The 21,428-nt window shown below is 44.3% G+C and overlaps 1 long non-coding RNA gene across 1 annotated transcript in view; it reads left to right on the plus strand.

Annotated features, from left to right (window-relative positions):
* The first annotated feature begins 703 nt into the window (after positions 1-703).
* The window catches only part of LOC309554777, a 63,012-nt gene continuing 42,287 nt past the window's right edge, over positions 704-21,428 (plus strand). Inside the window, exon 1 of the long non-coding RNA XR_014225241.1 lies at positions 704-714. This is a non-coding gene — a long non-coding RNA (uncharacterized lncRNA). The remainder of the gene's footprint in view (positions 715-21,428) is intronic.

The following is a 21,428-nucleotide window of genomic DNA, read 5'->3' on the forward strand; positions in this document are numbered from 1 at the left end:
AAGCTACATGTGACTAGGAAATGTTGCTGCGATATCTATATGGCATCAGGCTTGGGCTGCACTGTGAGAATCTTAAGATCAGGGATAAAGGTAAATATATTAATTTGGGTGGTTGGTGGAAAATGCTAAAATTTAGGTTGTCCTTTAACCACTTGCCGACCAGTGAGTAAGCCAAGGTGCGGGGCCAGCGGCCACGATTGCCAACGGGCACCCGCGATCTCTCCCCTTGAAGAGAGAACAGCGGTCTGCTGTTGTAAACACAGCAGACCGTTGTTCTCTCTGCTAGCAACACAGATCCCCTAAATAAAAATGACATAAATCTTTCCCCTAGTTTGTAGAAAACCAATCAAAATAACCTAATCGGGAATTTTTTTACCAAAAATATGTAGCAGAATACAAATTGGCCTGAAATGATAAAAAAATTTGATTTCTAAATTTGGGGAATGTTTTAATGCAGAAAGTGAAAAATATATATATTTTTTTCAGAATTGTCGCTTTTTTTGTTTATAGCGCAAAAAAATAAAAATTGCAGAGGTGAACAAATATCACCAAAAGAAAGCTATATTTGTGGGGGAAAAAAGGACATCAATTTTATTTGGGTACAGCGTCACAGGACTGTGCAATTGTCCGTTAAAGTAACGCAGTGCCGAATCACAAAAAATGACCTGGTCATTAAGGGGGAAAACCTTCCGGTCCAGAAGTGGTTAAAGCCTCGTACACACGCAACGATTATCGGCCGACCGATCGTCTGACTTTTGTCCAAGTTGTGTTTTGTTGGTTGGAATGTGCCTAGACTGCACACAAATTTTCTCGGCCAACAAAATTCTACTTCAGAAGTGATGTCATGTGTTGGTTTGTTTTCTTTGTGTTTTTTCTTCACTGAGCATGCCCAGACTTGCTCATCAGATTTTTCCCTGTCGAAATCTGTACTGACTGCACGAAAATCGGCCGTTGGCGGCCAACAAAAATTTTATAGCCTGCACACCAGATTTTTTTCGGCCAAAAAGTCGGAGTTGGTTGTCGGAAGCATCATACTAACAAGTCGAAAATCGGCAGATCGGACGTTGGCCGAAAATTCACGGCCAATTTTCGACGCGTGTGTACGGGGCTTTAGAAACAAAATACAACTAAAATACAGCGGACAGGTTGTTTGGCACTTTATTTATTAAAGTTTGGTTCACTGTATTTAAGCAACTCCCATTTTGTAGTAGACCTTTTGCACCATATATTTTTTTTTTTTACATCTGGTCAGAAAAAACGAATTTGGCTGACCTTGAATTTAGGGCTTAGATGCAGGAGTAGATTAAACATTTAGGGATAGGCTGACACTAGGGGTTGATTTACTAAAGCCCAATAGACTGTGCACTTTGCTAAGTGCAGTTGCCCTCTGCAAGTGCAATTGCTCCAGAGCTTAGTAAACGAGGTAAGGCTTCACTTTGCAAAGAGTACCCAATCACATGCAAGGAAAATAAAAAAACAGCAGTTTTTATTTGCATATGATTGGATGATGGAAGTCAGCATAGCTTCTGCTCATTTACTAAGCTCTGGAACAACTGCACTCACAGAGTGCAAGTGCAGAGTCTATTTGCCTTTAGTAAATCAACCCCTTAGGGTTAGATGTAGGGGGTCAACTTAAAGATAAAGTTTAGTTTAGAGTTGAAGGGTCATATTTACTATATGTGTTTAATTTTTAATATGGGTTTGTCTAAGTGGATGGACCTAGATGAAAAGTTAGGCATATGTTTTATAATCAATTTGAGGCCAGCCACACGCCTACCTGACAGTATGGCTTGATAGATAAGTATTTTCCTGTATTTCTTAGCATTAAGGACATCATTGATCCTGACTAAAACTCCAACTCCGTACCGCTCTCCAAACCTTCGGCAAACTGCTTCCTGCTACAGACACATGATTTAAATTTTGACTCCTCAGTCCCAAAGCACCTGCTGTCATTTTCTGCACCCCAGTTCCTATGTTTTTGTGCATAGTTGAGCCGCTTAGCCTTGTCTTCATGGAAGTGGTCTTCCATGAAGACCACGTCTGGGCAGATCTCTCCAGACAGTATATGGGTGTACCTGGGTCCACTGGTTTCTGCCAGTTCTGTGCTGGTGGCACTGCTTGACATCTTCAGATTTAGAAAGAAAGTAAGCATGATGTGTCTTTCATCTGCTGCATTAAGATTCCTTTCCAATCACTGCCTCTAAGGTCCTCAACATTGCCCATTTCTTTGACTTTCTTCAAAATAGCTTGAGCAACAACACATCTTGAAACCCCAGTCTGTTTTGTAATCTTTGCCTCAGAGAGACCTTGCTGATGCAGTATTACTACCTTGTGTTCTCTTGCTGTGTTTATACACTATATTACCAAATGTAAGGGCACACTTGCCTTTACAAGGACATGAACTTTAATGGCATCCCAGTCTTAGTCTGTAGGGCTCAATATTGAGTTGGCCCACCCTTTACAGCTATAACAGCTTCAACTCTTCTGGGAAGGCTGTCCACAAGGTTTAGCAGTGTGTCTATGGGAATGTTTGACCATTCTTCCAGAAGCTCATTTGTGAGGTCAAGCGCTGATGTTGGACGAGAAGGGCTGGCTCACAGTTTCCACTCTAATTCATCCCAAAGATGTTCTATCGGGTTGAGGTCAGGACTCTGTGCAGGCCTATATATGTATATCAGCTACATATAGTTCATCAGTGGTATGAGGATTTCCTGTCCAATTCTGGGGAACAAAATCAAGTGCTGCTCATCCATTCACAGGAAGCTTTGTTTTTTTTGAATGAATACAAACATTCTTCTGATTGCCTGAGATGGTGTATGGTGATTGTAACATCGTCCGCCCTCCTCTCCACCTCAATCAGTCAAGGAAGGCTTGAAGGATTGAGACTCATAAAATACAAAACATCCTTTGAATGGCTAAATAGTGCTCAGCCCAACTTGATTTTGTTCTGGGGATAGAAAATCTCTGTATTGCCAGAACATGGTGCTGTATACATAGCAGATTCTACATACAGTTTATACAGCACAGACAGTGTGCTGTATGTTTTAGGAAAATAAATAGTTAATTTGGACTAGCTTGCAAAAAGCAAACATTTATGCAAAAGCAAACATTTATTATATTGCAGTTTACCAATTTTTCTGATGGCTGCATTTGTTTTCTTTTTGTAGCCTTTATTTCTTTTATTTTCACCCAGTAATCCTGCCAACAGTTCTATTGTTTTTCAATAGAACAAGATGTCCTGCAGATGTAGCAGTTAGAGGAATAGGACAAACCATTTACAACTAATAGGGGAGCCTTCAATGATCAGCTTTTTTCATTTATGTAAAGCCTTTATCCCAATAGCAAAAAAAAAATGTTTGCTGTATTTACCTAAAAAAGTGTTTGGTAGAGTTCTTAAGCCGGGTACACATGAGCTGAATGTCAAAAGACATTTGCCGGTTCGAAAAAAAAAATGGCTGACATTCAGCCTGTGTGTATGTTGGTCTGTCAGACATGCATGCTGAAAAACCAGCAGCCAACCAACTCCCGATCATCGCTCCCAGCCAGCTCCGGTGCTTGACTATTTCGCGCCCTAGGCAAGGACTAACAAACACCACCCAAGCAACCCCCTCTGGGCCAGCTTGGCCCAGCCCTGGGGGGTGGTTTGGAGGGGAGGGGGTGTTGGTGTGTCTTGCCTAGGGCGTGGATAACTACAACAGAGTGAGTGGACTTACCGGGGTCGTATAACCAGCATTTCTCCTATATCAGGAGACCTGATGGTGTCCACCTCCCATGCCGTCCTCATGCCTGCCCCCTCTGCTGTCCATGTGCCCACCTCCTCTGCCTCCCCTCTGTCCTCCTCCACCTTCCCAGCTGTGCCCACCTCATCAGCCTTCCCAGCTATTGCCCCCCTCACAGGCTGAGCTGCTGCTGACCTCCTCCACAGCAGCTGTGACCGATGTCCTCCATGGCTGCTGCTTACTCTGGAGAGTCAGTTAGCGCCCCAGCCTTGTGTAGGGTGGCATTCTTCAGCCCCTCATGTTCCCTGGCAGGGGGGGAAGTCAGCGGCTGCCTAGTTCGCCTAGCGGGAGCGCCAGCCCTGCTCTCAGCCAATGGCAGAGAGCACTGATCAGAGTGTTCTGGCAGGGGGGGCGCCCCCCTGTCAGAACGCAACAGCTCAGCGGGGAAGATCGCTATACTAACTTGGCATAGTTAGTGTACCAGCTTTGACCGGAGCTGACAATTTTTTTTTTGTTTAACCTGCTGGGTCAAACGGAAAAAATCTAATAGTGTGTACCAGTCTTGGTGTATTTAAATCTGCTATAACACTCCCTTCCCCGGCCTAGACTGATAACGCTGCTGTCCAAAGGTGTCATCTACAGATTGGTAGGCTGCAAAATATTACATTATTGGTTTTGGATTTCATACCGCTTTAAAGTTAATTTTTTTAAAAATATATATCTTACATTCCTAGTTATTTCTTTGCAGCAGGTTTATTTAGGACTGCAAGCTAACCTGAAAATTTTCAAAGTGGGGAACGGACAAAGATAATATGAATGAACATATAATGCATTATCCAAGTCTGAGAAGCTGGGTCCACCATTCACTATAATATGTAAAAGAGTTAATAGTCAAATGCATATAATTTTAAGGGGAACACCAGAAAAACCCCAGAAAAAATGTACACATTGTTTGTATTCTTGACAGCAGCAGGAGACACTTTGGGCTTTCCTTTATAATTGTTTTGTACATATTTTTCTGTGTAAAATGCTTGTTTTTTAAAGATTTAAAGATAACTCAAGCTAAAAGATACTTTAAGCAGCAACCATAGGGAAAAGAATAACACTTTTTAAATCCCACAATGCATTGTTTCCACATTGCATTTTAATGTATATGCCCTATGTAAATATTTAAATAGCCATTATAATACTTTGCAAATTGTTTTTATACTGCTACCAATAAAGATGGTTTATACTCCTTTTTTATAACACAGTTTAAGAAGTGATATTCTTTTCCCTATGGTTTCTGCTTAAAGTCCCATTCATGAGGGTTCTTTCTATATACATGTAGTTATAGGGATGTTGGCAAAGTTTAAGCTACTACCATAAATTGAAGCTAAAATGTACATACACATGTGAATTAGTTACAGGAATTACACATTTCTTTTTCTTACACCATTCTTCCTCTTTCACAATATTATATGGGTGCAGTCATATTTCCCCATTACATAAGCAGGCTTTGCTTACTGTTCATCCTTTTGTCTCAATGATAATGTCTGTCTGATAGAATACTGTAGTATCTGTGGTCTCCAATGATGTAAACCACCCATTCCCTCCCTAGATTGTAAGCTCTAACGAGCAGGGTCCTCTGATTCTTCCTGTATTGAATTGTATTGTAAATGTACTGTGTGCCCTCATGTTGTAAAGCGCTGTGCAAATTGTTGGCGCTATATAAATCCTGTATAATTATAATAATAATAATTATGCATAAGGGTGTGATGGCAGCAAGGTCTGATGACCCCAAACTGTGTGCAGAGAAGGGGGATTGTGCATGGTGCTACCTGCTTTTTTCTATGTAGCACTGCTGGAGTCTGTAACACTATGTAAAGACTGCTGGATATCCACGCTGTGGGCCCCCCTGGTTACCAACACACGGCAATAAGCAAATGCAGTTTTTACATTCCTCTTGGCTCTCACTTCAATAAACAGTCCAGGGGTATTTGTTTTTTTGTTGTTTTTTATTGTTGTAATAGGGATAGGAGAAGGAAATAATGGGATACTCCAATTTAACTATTCACAGTATTTTAGGACTTCTATCTTCGCTGCTACACTTGTAGGTATGGAACAGCCAGGCTGTTAATTCATCCTGTCACTTTAGATGAATAGGGGTTACGTCTCTTGCTTTCCTTCAAGATGACTTGTTGAACAGTATCTTATTTTATCTTCAGGACACTCTACCTAGTATCCTCTTTCTGCTGACACCCATTCACTGTCTAACCTATGAGCAGGGGTAACCCCCTCAGGTCAGGCCCCTTGACATGAGTCCCTGTACTCACGATACTGCAGCCACAGGGTCTCCAGTTTCCCCCACTCTTATTCAGCTTCCCTGGACCTCTGGGTTCAGCTCCTCTCAACCACTCCTCTGGCCCTCCTGCAACCGCATGGCACCTCTACAGAGGAGGCGGCAGCGGCCCCCTCCCTCCAGGACTCTGCTTTCTAACGAAAGACCTCGAGCACACGTGCTCCTGGCTTTTATACAGTATCCCAGCATGCACCGAGGCAACCTACCCTCTGCCAATCATTAGGACTGTGTCAAAAGCCTATGCACCCATTCGTCAGGTTTCCTCCCACTGTCCAACATGCCTCCCTATTGGATCAGCGTGAAGCACTCTCCAGACTGAATCAATCATATACTGAGCACAATGAGCAGACCTCACCAACATATTTTGCTCTCTGGTAGGCAGAGAACAATACAGATTTGCCTGCAGATCCTCTGGTAAGCAGATAGAGCTCAAACTATACTCTCTCACCAGCACCTACCTAGAAGGGTGCTACATCTAAATTGCACAAGTCAGTGACAAAATAGTTTGATTTAAATCTTATGTATGTGGTGGATAGTAAGAGACAATGACACCATTCATAAACCCCCACAAGCTAATCTGAAGCTAGAAGTAGAGCAGGATAAAGGAAACTTCTATTGGCGGTGTGACGAGACCCTTGCTCGCTCGCTTCCGCTCTCCCGACACTCCTCTGCTACCAGTGAGTCAGCTTGCAGATCGCAACGTCTGATGGTTCGGTCAACCAAGGATCCGGGATCCGAACTACAGCTATGTGCCATCCGGAATCCATTAAAACAAACACCAAGCAAGCTGTATGTAAGTTCAAACAGGAAGACAATTTATTGGAAGAACACAGCACACTTTTATACAGAATTTGGAACATCCTTCCCCCAACAACCGCTTTCCCATTGGTCAATTGCACAGTACCTGCAGTTCCCCATAAGGTCCTCTCCAGCCATGCAAATGGGGGCTTAAAAATGAGTCAGCAGTGATTGGTCAGATAGCTTGACCAGAAGGACTGCCATGTGCAAGGAGACAGAAGCCCCAGGGGGCAATCAATGTACACAATAGCCAGACACAGAACAATGGTTTCATAACGAGCCCTCAATACACATTACTCTGGGTGTTAACACATCCCTTAGCAGACAACAGTAGTGATGTCGCGAACCTAAAATTCGCCGTTCGCGAACGGCGAACTCGAACATCGGCAAATGTTCACGAACCGGCGAACCGGGCGAACCGCCATAGACTTCAATAGGCAGGCGAATTTTAAAACACACAGGGACTCTTTCTGGCCACAATAGTGATGGAAAAGTTGTTTCAAGGGGACTAACACCTGGACTGTGGCATGCCGGAGAGGGATCACGCAAAAAAAAGTTCTTAAAAATTATAATTTTTTGATAGAGAGCCAATTATTGGAAAAATTTAAAAAAAAATAAAAATAAAAAATTTCTTTGGATTTAGCATCTGGGGGGTCTAAAAAGTGTACCTGTGAAGTTTCAGCTCTGTAGCATGTCCAGAACCCCTAAAATACAGCATTTTTATTATATTTTCAGTAATACGGCTTCTCTGCGGCTGGCTTTTTCTCTTGCAGGCATTTATCGGGCATTTTTTTAGGCAGGCATGTCATTTTTTGTATTTAGTGTCTGGGGGGTCTAAAAAGTGTACCTGTCAAGTTTCAGCTCTGTAGCATGTCCAGAACCCCTAAAAAACAGCATTTTTATTATATTTTCAGTAATACGGCTTCTCTGCGGCTGGCTTTTTCTCTTGCAGGCATTTATCGGGCATTTTTTTAGGCAGGCATGTCATTTTTTGTATTTAGTGTCTGGGGGGTCTAAAAAGTGTACCTGTCAAGTTTCAGCTCTGTAGCATGTCCAGAACCCCTAAAAAACAGCATTTTTATTATATTTTCAGGAATACGGCTTCTCTGCGGCTGGCTTTTTCTCTTGCAGGCATTTATCGGGCATTTTTTTAGGCAGGCATGTCATTTTTTGTATTTAGTGTCTGGGGGGTCTAAAAAGTGTACCTGTCAAGTTTCAGCTCTGTAGCATGTCCAGAACCCCTAAAAAACAGCATTTTTCTTATATTTTCAGGAATACGGCTTCTCTGCGGCTGGCTTTTTCTCTTGCAGGCATTTAGCGGGCATTTTTTTAGGCAGGCATGTAATTTTTTGTATTTAGTGTCTGGGGGGTCTAAAAAGTGTACCTGTCAAGTTTCAGCTCTGTAGCATGTCCAGAACCCCTAAAAAACAGCATTTTTCTTATATTTTCAGGAATATGGCTTCTCTGCGGCTGGCTTTTTTTCTTGCAGGCATTTAGCGGGCATTTTTTTAGGCAGGCATGTCATTTTTTGTATTTAGTGTCTGGGGGGTCTAAAAAGTGTACCTGTCAAGTTTCAGCTCTGTAGTATGTCCACAACCCAAAAAAACAGCATTTTTCTTATGATTTCTAGTAGAAAACTAATGCAGTGTCTTTCCAGCTGTCTTTTTTTCTTTCTGGCAAGCTGAAATATGATATGCCAAGGCAAACATGCCTATCAGTTGAGCTATGACACAGACAACACTGCACACATGGGGAAATATGTAAAACAAAAAACAGGAAAAGGAAATTAGGTGACGGTCACAAAACATGATATTGTGATTGGCCAAATAAAAAGTCGCCTCGCGATGAGGTCGCGCCAAAGTCGCGCTAAGTCGCGCCAAAGTCGCACTGGAAGCGACGCTACTTTAGTGGTAGCGGCAGTGTAAACCAGCACTAAAACATCCAGTGTGTGAATACGATCAGGTATGATGTTTTATCGGTCAAGTAGTGTAAGGGTTACGCCCGTCGCCCGCTTCACAGTGACAGACCAAACTCTGACAGACCAAACTCCCCGTTTAACAGTCAGTCAGTCCATTTGCACAACCGCAAACTCCCCATTTGCACAAGGTTGGATACCAAGCTAGCCATGTCCCGTTCCTTGTCCTCACTGACATCATTGAAGGTCTCTTCCTCCACCCAGCCACATACAACACCAAGGGTCCCCGAAAGGTGAGAACAAGCCCCCTGGGACGCCTGCTGTGGCTGGTATTCCACCTCCTCAAAGCCACCTTCCTCCTCTGACTTCTCTTCTTCAGACTCCTCTCTCTGCGTTGCCACAGGTCCAGCAATTGACAACGACAAGGCTGCTTCTGGTGGTGATGAGGACCACAACTCTTCCTCTTCATGCTCATCTACAGCCTGATCCAGTACTCTTCGCAGGGCACGCTCCAGAAAAAACGCATATGGGATGAGGTCGATGATGTTGCCTTGGGTTCGACTGACCACCAGGGTTGTCATCTCCGCAAAAGGACGCATGAGCCTACAGCCATTGTTCATGAGCATTCAGTAACGCGGCCAAAAAATACCCAGCTCCGCAGAAAGAATGAAAGAAAATGAATGTTTTTTTTATGAAAAATTATCCTGCGGATCGCTTTTGGTCTGTACACAATGAAGCAACGACCTTATCATCTGGGGTGTGCCAACACAATCCTAGAGGTGATCGCTTCATTGTGATACGCAAGCCCCTTCACCACGACAAGGTAACGATCACGAAGGGGAATTGACACATGTATGTGCCTTTTTTTTTGTTTTTTGTTTTTTTGCAGCCACAGTGTAGCACCAGAGGCCAGAAAAATTAGGCATGTACACATGCATGAAAAAGTAGGTATTGTTGCAGCCGCTGCTGTAGCAGCGGCCTGAAAAATTGAGGTTTTAAGGCAGAAAGTGCACTAAAACATTGCGGCTTGAACCGTAGTTGGTGGCGGAGACGTCACGTAAGTCATCCGGCATGCAGAGAATGATTATATACAGCAGCGTGTGGACCATTTTTAGGCCAAGGCATCTCAGTCATCACCAGGCCTTTTTTAGTCAAATGCATCCCCCACTGTCAGTCCCTTCGGGATCCATGCCTCATTCATCTTAATAAACGTGAGGTAATCAAGACTTTTTTGACCTAGGCGACTTCTCTTCTCAGTGACAATACCTCCTGCTGCGCTGAAGGTCCTTTCTGACAGCACACTTGAAGCGGGGCAGGCCAGAAGTTCAATGGCAAATTGGGATAGCTCAGGCCACAGGTCAAGCCTGCACACCCAGTAGTCAAGGGGTTCATCGCTCCTCAGAGTGTCGATATCTGCAGTTAAGGCAAGGTAGTCTGCTACCTGTCGGTCGAGTCGTTCTCTGAGGGTGGACCCCGAAGGGCTGTGGCGATGCATAGGACTAAAAAAGCTCCGCATGTCCTCCATCAACAAGACGTCTGTAAAGCGCCCTGTCCTTGCTGGCGTGGTTGTGGTGGTAGGAGGAGGATTACTTTCACCTCTTCCCCTGTTGGATTCCCGTTGTGCTGTGACATCACCCTTATACGCTGTGTAAAGCATAGTTTTTAACTTATTTTGTAGCTGCTGCATCCTTTGCGACTGCCGGTAATTGGGTAACATATCACAGACTTTCTGCTTATACCGGGGGTCTAGTAGCGTGGCCACCCAGTACAGGTCGTTCTCCTTCAGCCTTTTTATACGAGGGTCTCTCAACAGGCATGACAGCATGAAAGACCCCATTTGCACAAGGTTGGATGCCGAGCTACTCATGTCCAGTTCCTCGTCCTCACTGATGTCATTGAAGGTGTGTTCTTCCCCCCAGCCACGTACAACACCACGGTTACCAGATAGGTGACAACGAGCACCCTGGGATGCCTGCTGTGGTTGGTGTTCCTCCTCCTCAAAGCCACATTCCTCCTCTGACTCCTCTTCCTCACACTCCTCTTCCAGTGTTGCCGCAGGTCCAGCAATCGATGGTAAGGCTGTTTCTGGTGGTGGTGATGGTGACCACAACTCTTCCTCTTCCTCTTCACGCTCATCTACGGCCTGATCCAGCACTCTTCGCAGGGCACGCTCCAGGAAAAAAACATATGGGATGATGTCGCTGATGGTGCCTTCAGTGCGACTCACTAGGTTTGTCACCTCCTCAAAAGGACGCATGAGCCTACAGGCATTGCGCATGAGCGTCCAGTAACGTGGCAAAAAAATACCCAGCTCCGCAGAGGCTGTCCTAGCACCCCGGTCATACAAATACTCGTTGACCGCTTTTTCTTGTTGGAGCAGGCGGTCGAACATTAGCAGTGTTGAATTCCAACGTGTCGGGCTGTCGCAAATCAAGCGCCTCACTGGCATGTTGTTTCACCGCTGAATATCTGCAAAGTGCGCCATGGCCGTGTAGGAACGCCTGAAATGGCCACACACCTTCCTGGCCTGCTTGAGGACGTCCTGTAAGCCTGGGTACTTCTGCACAAAACGTTGCACAATCAGATTCAACACATGTGCCATGCACGGCACATGTGTCAACTTGCCCAAATTCAATGCCGCCAACAAATTGCTCCCGTTGTCACACACCACTTTGCCGATCTCCAGTTGGTGCGGGGTCAGCCACTGATCCACCTGTGCGTTCAGGGCGGACAGTAGTGCTGGTCCGGTGTGACTCTCTGCTTTCAGGCAAGTCAACCCCAAGACAGCGTGACACTGTCGTATCCGGCATGTGGAATAGCCCCTGGGGAGCTGGGGGGGTGCAGTTGGTGTGGAGCAAGACGCAACAGCAGAAGAGGACTCAGCCGAGGAGGTTAGCAAAGAGGATGGAGTAGGAGGAGTAGAGGAGGTGGCAGCAGGCCTGCCTGCAAGTCGTGGCGGTGTCACCAACTCCTCTGCAGCAGAGCCACACATTCCATGCTTGGCAGCCGCCAGCAGGTTTACCCAATGCGCAGTGTACGTTATATACCTGCCCTGACCGTGCTTTGCAGACCAGCTATCAGTGGTCAGATGGACCCTTGCCCCAACACTGTGTGCCAGACGTGACATGATTTCCTTTTCCACAATAGAGTACAGGTTGGGGATTGCCTTTTGTGAAAAATAATTTCGGCCGGGTACCTTCCACTGCGGTGTCCCAATAGCGACAAATTTTTTGAAGGCCTCAGACTCCACCAGCTTGTATGGTAAAAGCTGGCGGGCTAAGAGTTCCGACAAGCCAGCTGTCAGACGCCGGGCAAGGGGGTGACTCTGCGAGATTGGCTTTTTACGCTCAAACATTTCCTTGACAGACACCTGACTGTGGGCAGGTGACGAGCAGGAACTGCTGAAGGTGAGAGGCGGAGGGGCGGGTTGTTGATAGGGGGCATGGAGGACAGCAGTGGTTGACGTGGCTGAAGATGCTGGACCAGGAGGAGGATGGTGGCTTTCAGTTTGTGTGCTGCTTTTACTCATGTGTTGATCCCATAGGCGTTTGTGATGTGAGATCATGTGCCTTCGCAAAGCAGTTGTACCTAGGTGGGTGTTGGACTTCCCACGACTCAGTTTCTTTTGGCACAGGTTACAAATGGCATCGCTGATATCAGAGGCAGACACACAAAAAAAATGCCACACTGCTGAGCTTTGCAAGGACGGCATTCTGGTGGTGGCAACAGCTTGCGTTGATTGGCGTGCTGTCTGGCTGACCCCGGGTGCCGAATCTACATGCTGTCTGACTGCGCCACTAGCTCCTTGCGATGACCTCCTCCCCCTGCTTCCAACTCGTCTCCTCCTCCTCTCTGTCTCCCCATCTGAACTTTCCCCCTCTTCTTCTGCTCTTCGAGCAGGCACCCAGGTGACATCCACAGACACATCGTCATCATCAGCCGCTTCACTTGACAACTCAGCAAAGGCAGCAGCAGCAGGTACAACATCATCATCATCACAATGTACGTCCATGTGTATAATGCTGCCTGACTGAGACATATCCCCATTATCTACATCCTCTGGCACTAATAGTTGCGCATCACTTATTTCTTCCAACTGATGTGAAAATAACTCCTCTAACGGATCAAGTGAAGCGGCTGTGGTGCTAGTGTTGGTGGTGGTGCCGGCGGGCTGGCGAGTGGTAAAATGAGAGGTGCCCGAAGCTGAGCTGGAGGAGGATGGTGCATTAGGGTTCCGAGCGGAAGCTGTAGACGATTGGGTGTCTTGTGTAAGCCAGTCAACTATGGCCTCAGAATTTTTTGAGTTCAGGGTCTGTGGTGGCCTCTGAACACTGGGCATTATTCTAGGGCCTAAGGAAATCACAGCACCACGACCACGACGGCCCTTGCGGGGTGGCCTGCCTCTGCCTGTCATTTTCTTTTTTAATGTGTTGTGTACTATGAGTGCAAGGTGCTGTGCCACCCTATAGGAGTGTTGGGCAGTGGGTACAGTACACTCTGTGGACCTGACAGTCACTGGCACTCAGACAACTGCAATTAAAAAATATATATATTTTTTTTACTTGGCAAGCTGCTGTGCCACCTTATATATCAGTGGTGGGTGGGCAGTGGCACAGTACACTCTCTGTGGACCTGACAGCAGTCACTGGCACCCAGGCAACTGCAATTTTAAAAAATATATATTTTATTTTACTTTGCAAGCTGCTGTGCCACCTTATATATCAGTGGTGGGTGGGCAGTGGCACAGTACACTCTCTGTGGACCTGACAGCAGTCACTGGCACCCAGGCAACTGCAATTTTAAAAAATATATATTTTATTTTACTTTGCAAGCTGCTGTGCCACCTTATATATCAGTGGTGGGTGGGCAGTGGCACAGTACACTCTCTGTGGACCTGACAGCAGTCACTGGCACCCAGGCAACTGCAATTTTAAAAAATATATATTTTATTTTACTTTGCAAGCTGCTGTGCCACCTTATATATCAGTGGTGGGTGGGCAGTGGCACAGTACACTCTCTGTGGACCTGACAGCAGTCACTGGCACCCAGGCAACTGCAATTTTAAAAAATATATATTTTATTTTACTTTGCAAGCTGCTGTGCCACCTTATATATCAGTGGTGGGTGGGCAGTGGCACAGTACACTCTCTGTGGACCTGACAGCAGTCACTGGCACCCAGGCAACTGCAATTTTAAAAAAATATATTTTATTTTACTTTGCAAGCTGCTGTGCCACCTTATATATCAGTGGTGGGTGGGCAGTGGCACAGTACACTCTCTGTGGACCTGACAGCAGTCACTGGCACCCAGACAACTGCAATTAAAAAATATATATATTTTTTTTTACTTTGCAAGCTGCTGTGCCACCTTATATATCAGTGGTGGGTGGGCACACAGTGGCACTGCAGTGGGCACAGTACACTCTGTGGACCTAACAGTAACTGGCAGCCCAGGCAACTGCAATAATAAAAAATATTTTTTTTTTTCAATTTATTGCAACAAGATGCTGTGCCACCGTATATATATCAGTGGTGGGCAGTGCACTGCAGTGGGTACAGTGCACTCTGTGGACCTGACACAGCACTCACTGCAATTATGACAGAGGAAAAAAAAATATTTTTTAAAATGCAAGGTACTGTGCCTGTGCCACCCGAAATGAGTGTGGTGTGCACACAGTACAGTCTGTGGTAGGTCTGTGGCCTCTCACACACAGCGGGCAGGCAACTGCAGTGTACGATAGATATATATAGATATATATATATAAAGAAAAAACTCTATTACCTTACCAGCCCTTAAAAGGGCTTTTGGGGACACTATATATATATATATATATATATATGTATATATATAAATAAAAAAAATCCTCAATTACCAGCCCTTAAAAGGGCTTTTGGGGACACTAGATAGATATAGATATATATATATATAAGAAGAAACAACTCAATTACCAGCCCTTAAAAGGGCTTTTGGGGACGCTAGGTATATATATATATATATATATATATATATATATAAAAAAAAAAAAAACACAAATACCAGCCCTTAGAAGGGCTTTTTGGGGTGCTGATATTACAGCAGTAGTGGACCAAGAACACTGCAAGACCAGGAACACTGACTAACTGTCCCTAGCTTAACAGCAGCAGCAGCAGCAGCTCTCTCCCTACTCTCACTACACACACTGCTTCAGAATGATCTAAGATGGATGCTGCCCTTGCTTATTTATAGGAGGTGGGAGGGTGTGGGAGGGAGGTATGCTGATTGGCTGGAAATGTGTCTGCTGACTGTAAAGTTCAGGGTCAAAGTTTGCCTCAATGATGTCTTATGGGGGGCGGACCGAACATCGCATATGTTCGCCGGCAGCGGCGAACGCGAACATGCTAAGTTCGCCGGGAACTGTTCGCCGGCGAACAGTTCTATACATCTCTAGAAAACAGGTGAGGTCATTAGCACACCTGACAATAGGTGAATGGAAAGCCACCTCAGACAGTCCGTCTCCTCATTGAACTTCCTGGAATGACCATATTAGGAGTTGGTCTTCCTGGCCAGAGACCTCATGCTGTACAGGGAATAAAATCCTCATTTTACAAGGGAGACATTATTCCTGAATATGACTGTCCCATTTGTAGGAGTCCAAACCATATTCTCAGTGTTCACCACCCTCCTGGTCACCCTGCATCCATAACAGATGCAGGGTGACTTAAACATAAGAGAGCCCCATAAGGCTGGGCATGGTGCCCCCCGACCTCTCTAAAGGAATTTGAGGTTCACAACCCCCATGCCCAAAGTGACTCCCGTCACAGGCGGAATCTGCAAATCATCCTTAATGAGCATCCTTTTGTAAAATCGCCATGTTGTAAGCAGTGTGGCAGAGCAGTTTAAAGCAAAGCACATTTTGAGTCTGTTTTTTTAACTACTAGACCCAAAATCTATTAATGTTCCATAACTCCTGCTTTAAATCAGCTATCTTCCTAAAAAAGCAGCATGAATGTATAAGAACATTGTAATCAGTTACACATCAAACATGCTTATTTCACAAGAGGCAGAAGACTAATTGAACTAACTAACTAATAGACTAATGCCTCCAATTTATATTATATTAGGCGTCTGAAGAATCTTAACTTTACTCTTTGCAATATTCAGTTGGTTGTCAGATTGTAAAACCTTGTCATCTGGAAATATAGATATAGTTGTTATAATCTGGGGTGTCTAATAGAGCATAATAAATCACTTCAACAACCCCCAAGCCCATCCTTCTTCTTCTTTGATTGTTTGTATTTCTGTAAATGCCCTCTTTAAGGACCAGAAAAATGGCTGCATTTGCAGCTGATGGCACTTAGATGGTTGTCCCATGATCTGAATGATGTCTGCACTGTCTGAGGCTGGTAGTGAAATATGTCATAGAGGGTACCTTCTAAATTTGATCGTAAAAATAGATATCTGTATTTTCAGGAATCCTTAAACCTATTCAGAAAACTAATCGTACAAATCTGTAAATCTTACACTGCAAAAACTACCCTTGCAAAGGCAGCAAGGTAGACATTGTAACTAATGGTCTTTGACCTTCCCGAATTTTACATGCTTCAACATTTACAGCAGTAGATCTAAGCAGTAGAGATGGCCTTGTGGTTCGCCCGCTGGTCGGTTCCCGGCAAATTTTGCTTATTCGCTACCTGCCAATTTTGCGAACACATGGCGTAGTTCGCGGCAGCCATATTAGTTTACATTGGGGAGAACTTTGACCCATGACACAGCTGTCTGGTGGAATGGGACAGCCAATTGAAACATTTCAGCACATGGACATGCCCCCTACCTTATAAATAGACCAGAGCAGGCGGCCATTTCACATTCTGCTTTTTGTCAGCGTAGGGAGAGGTCTGCTGTGTTCATCAGGGAGAGATTGCCAGACACAAATAGCTCTGTTAAGATCCACAAAAGTCCTTTTCAGGGCTGGTATAGTATTTGGTATAGGTCTACTACAGTCTTTTTTCAGTTTAGGGACACCAGGCATTGACAAATGACACAGTCTGCCCCCCACTGTTGTTATAGAAGAACAATGGAATCGAATGGAACTTACCATAAGACCGTCGGCCATAGCAAGAACCTCTGGGTCCACAAAACTGCCAAGGCCTGCCCCTAACTGGGAAGAACAGTGAGAAAGAATTGGACTCAGGTGCTGGAAACCTGGAGTGGATGGAGCCTCGAGAAGCTCGGTATGAACGGCCTTGCAGACGGCTCTGATATCTGCCAGGCCCACCAAAAACTCTCTGTGAGAACACTCGTTTCAAGCTCGCTTGCGCATTATCAAGTGCCATAAAGGTACCTACATATGTGCCCAACTCTTTTACAAAGTTATCTCCAAACAGGAGGCCTTTTTCCTGTTGCCCAGGCTCTAAGATAGCTAGGTTTACCAACTTAGGCTCTATTTTTATTAGAATTGCCTTTCGTCTTTCAGTGGCTAATGCGGTGTTGGTGTTGCCCAGTAAACATACTAAACACTGTATCCACCCCCTGATGATTAACAAATCTTCAGGTATACCTCCTGCCAATGCTGTCTCGACCATGTCAAATATCTTTGCACTCGGTTTAAGGACATCTAGGATTTTATCCTAGCAGTTCCACAAGGAAAAATCTTAGCCTTCCAACCTGATTTGCCCAACAATTGGGTAATTTTTATATCCACATCAGGGTTAATGCAAGCCATATAAAGAATTGTGGGGTTTGTGCATTCTGTCCAGAGCTTGTTCCTTGCCACCTTATTAAGTGGTTTCCTAATACAAGCGGTGATGTATTTTGCCACGTGATCTAGGGGGTACCACTCTTAGGATCTTGGATGTCAAAGAGCGGTTCGCCCTGAGGGTCAAGAAAGATTGAGCCATTTTCTCTATCTTTGGGGTCATCTCCAGGTACGAGCAAGGAGTCCTGTTCAGAAAAAAAAAAAGCACTGGAGTCGTAAGAGTCCTCCTCATCCGACTTGCTCAGTGCCTTCTCTTGTTCGGACTCAGACTCTGAAGATTCGATTAGGGCTTTTGCCCTCTTCCATTTCATCACCGATTTTGCCCAGTGGTGGGCTCTTAGTTGTGGTGCAACCACATCCTCTGTGATAGGATGTATGCTGTCTGTCTATAATTTTTGGAGGTATCCTCGTCCACATGGCGAGATTTTTTAGCGGGATTACGCCCACTGGGGGCCACCATCTTATGCTCTGGGGGATTAGGAACGAGAGTAGGTGGTCGTTTGGTGGACATGAGTGATCGTGTGGGACAGATTATCTGACATGGCCCCCATAGCGGTAAAGATGGCTTGCATCACAGACGCAGCCATTGTAGCATCTAAGAGTGAATGAAACTTCTCAAAGTTCAATTGCTCCTGTGATGCTTCATCTAATGTGGGTAGCCTGGAGACCGTTAGGGGTGTAAGGGTTTTGGTGGCAGTGGTGGAAAAAACGGTAGTGGAAGCTTCCACTTCTTTACTTGACTGCATGACACAGAATTACTTCCCACAAGTGTGACAGAATTTTTTTTCTATAGGACCCGGCACTATAAGGGTCACAGAAAAAGGGAGATCCTTCACTGGTAACTGGAAAAATATGAGCCCTGCTGCCGTGAGAGGAGACTTTCACTCCATGGGGAGTGCGGTGGAAAAGGATAAGTATATCAGGCACAAATTTGATAAAAGCAAGGCACAAAATAAAGCCAAGCAAGCTCACTGAGTGTTCCCTCAGGAATGAACTCCTGGGGAGCACCAGTAAGCTGCCCAGCAACTCAGCCGTCAAATCAGCTTAATCCCGCCTCAGACCTAAGGCTACAATAAGTAAACAGAAAAAACGGTTGGAAAATAAACAAACCGGTCAGATGACTGAGGGGAGGGGGGAGAGGGGAGAAAAACTGTGGAAAAAACAGCAGTAAAAAATACTGGAAATAAATACAGTACTTAGAAATTGGCCAAATTAAGATAGAGATATGGAAATTGTACTTAGCTGAGGAGTCAGCAGCAAAGAAGGAGGAGTGGCTTAACTGGTTGCCGACCGCCCGGCGCATGTATGCAGCGGCATGAAGCCGCTCCCAGGCAAATCGCCGTAGGTGTACGTCGCTCTTGTACATGTGGCTAGGGGGCGAGCGCGCTGCTGGTGGCGCGCTCCCTTCCCCACTCGTCAGCGGGGAAGCCGATGCATGGGGTAGGTGGCTCCGATTGCCGCCTGACACCCGCGATTTTCCCTCGCTGAGAGAGAAGAACGGTCAGCTGTTGTAAACACAGCTGACCGTTCTTCTCTCTGCAATGATCATAGAGCCCCTGTGATCCTTCTATATAGGATCACATGTCTCTATGGTCATTTCAGAAGCCATGCACCACACAGTTAGAATCACTCCCCTAGGCTCACATTTAACCCCTTGATCACCCATAATGTTAACCTCTTCCCCGTCAGTGTCATTATTACAGTAACAGTGCATATTTTTAGCACTGATTACTGTAGTAATGTCACTGATCCCCCCAAAAGTGTCAAAAATGTCAGTCAGGGGTCCAATCTGTCCGCCGCAATGTCGCGGTCCCGCAAAAAATCGCAAATCGCAGCCATTACTAGTAAAAAAAAAAGTGGCGGTTGTCTTTGTAGCTACTTAAGGTATTAGTGTTTGCCGTCATCCCTAATATACTAGAGCAGAGTTGTGTTGGTTCCTCAAACCAAAAAGATGGGATTGTGTAGGCAGGTAACTTTTTGTAAAACAAAATAATTTATTGTGCAAATAACAAAAATTTAAATTAGAAAAAAACATCCAAATAATATTATCAGCTTATGACAAACATTAGCGGTATAGCCGCTTGATTTCCATGTTACTTTATGCAGAAAAGGTGATTCCGTTGTTTACTGTGAAGACATCCGAACTGTGGATGTGAGTGAAACAGATGGTTTCCACTTGGGCCTGGTATGTATACGTCTGCATAAAGTAACATAGAAATCAAGCGGCTATACCGCTAAATTACTTTGTTTTACAAAATGTTACCTGCCTACACAATCCCATCTCTTTGGTTTGAGGAACCAACACAATTCTGCTCTAGTAAAAAAAAAAAAAAAACAATAAAAATGATATAAATCTTTCCCGTAGTTAGTAGACTCGATAACATCTGCGCAAACCAATCAAAATATGCTTTTTGCAATTTCTTTTTTACCAAAAATATGTAGCAAAATACAAATTGTACTAAAAGTAACTACAATGAAGGGGGCGAGAATGGGACTTTAAAGGTGCAAATGATGGAGAAAAATCTGAATTCTCAAAAATTGTACATTTTATTGAACATAGAAAGTGAGGACAAGACAATACATCAATATTAAAATTGATAAAATCAAGAAAATGCACTCGAAAATATCAACTCTACATGTTTCGCCATCTTCATAATAGCTTCTTCAGGAGTTTTCATGGATATTTCTCGAGAGTGAACATTTCTAGGTGACAAAAAGAAATACATAAAGAACACAGCAATTGTATGTACAAAGGGCATATCACAATGGTCCTAGATTGAGTGCCCATTTGGTTTGCATATTTAAAGAGTATTGATACAAAGGAATGTACCTTCAAATGACCTGAACCCTTTCTTATGCCGGAGGTGGAGGCAACACAGGTGATGCAGCCAAGACAAGCAGAAAAGGGGGGGGGGAACCAAGACCACATAACCAATTTTTTGTTCACTTATCTGGTTCCCCGTTAACTTGTTTCCAATTTGGTGCACTTCTAAAGAAATGTTTAAAGGTTTTGAATTTAGACCATTTGCCAATAACTTCCCACTCCTTTCGGATTGGGGCAGCTACTTCTGCGGCTGCTATGGGTTTTTCTGAGGAATCCATTAAAGCTATTGGTAGATGGAGATCTACTGCCTTTAGATCTTATGTCAGGCCTAATAGTTTTATTTGATTACAGGTCGTAGAAAAATGATTTGGATTCTTGGACACTCCTTTATTTATTGGGCACACGTCAGAGCTTCAGTGCGGATATATGGAGTGAACTTGGGATTCCCCAATTCATTAGTCAACATTTTTTGGCTAGGTTACAGGGGTATGTTATGGAGTGATCTTAAACCCTTTTTCTGTTCTCTTTGTGATGAATGGCCTGTGCCTGATGTTGTTGTCATTCATCTAGGTGGCAATGACATAGGCGTGAGAAAAAATATTGATATTATCTTAAATGTAAAAGATGATTTTGTTTATTTTAAATCTGTTTTTCCAAAATGTACGTTTTTTTTATTCTGAAATTATTCCACGTTTGCGATGGTTTTCGGGTCCTGAACTTATTTTTGAAAAAAATCGAAAACGTGTGAATAGATCCATTGCCAAGTTCATGGTGTCTATTGCTGTTATGTCTTTTAGACACACTGACTTGGAGGGGGGTCTTCCTGGTTTTTTTATAGGGATGATTCCGTACACCTTTCGGATATTGCTAACAACTTTTTTATTTATTTATTTATTTTTTATTTTTTTTACGAGATTTTTATTGGATTTTCAAAATTTTACAAATAACATCATAACAAGTCAGGCACTCTTACCAACTATGCAACAGAGACCTGAAATACAGTACAATCTGTAAGTGTAGCCTGGTAGTATCCAGCAATCAAACAAAGGAATAGAAAAGCGGATGGACAGGAGGGAGAAGAACAGAGGGGGGGGGGG

Source organism: Pelophylax lessonae, assembly GCF_965119305.1.
Source record: "Pelophylax lessonae genome assembly, chromosome: 4".
NCBI lineage: Eukaryota > Metazoa > Chordata > Amphibia > Anura > Ranidae > Pelophylax > Pelophylax lessonae.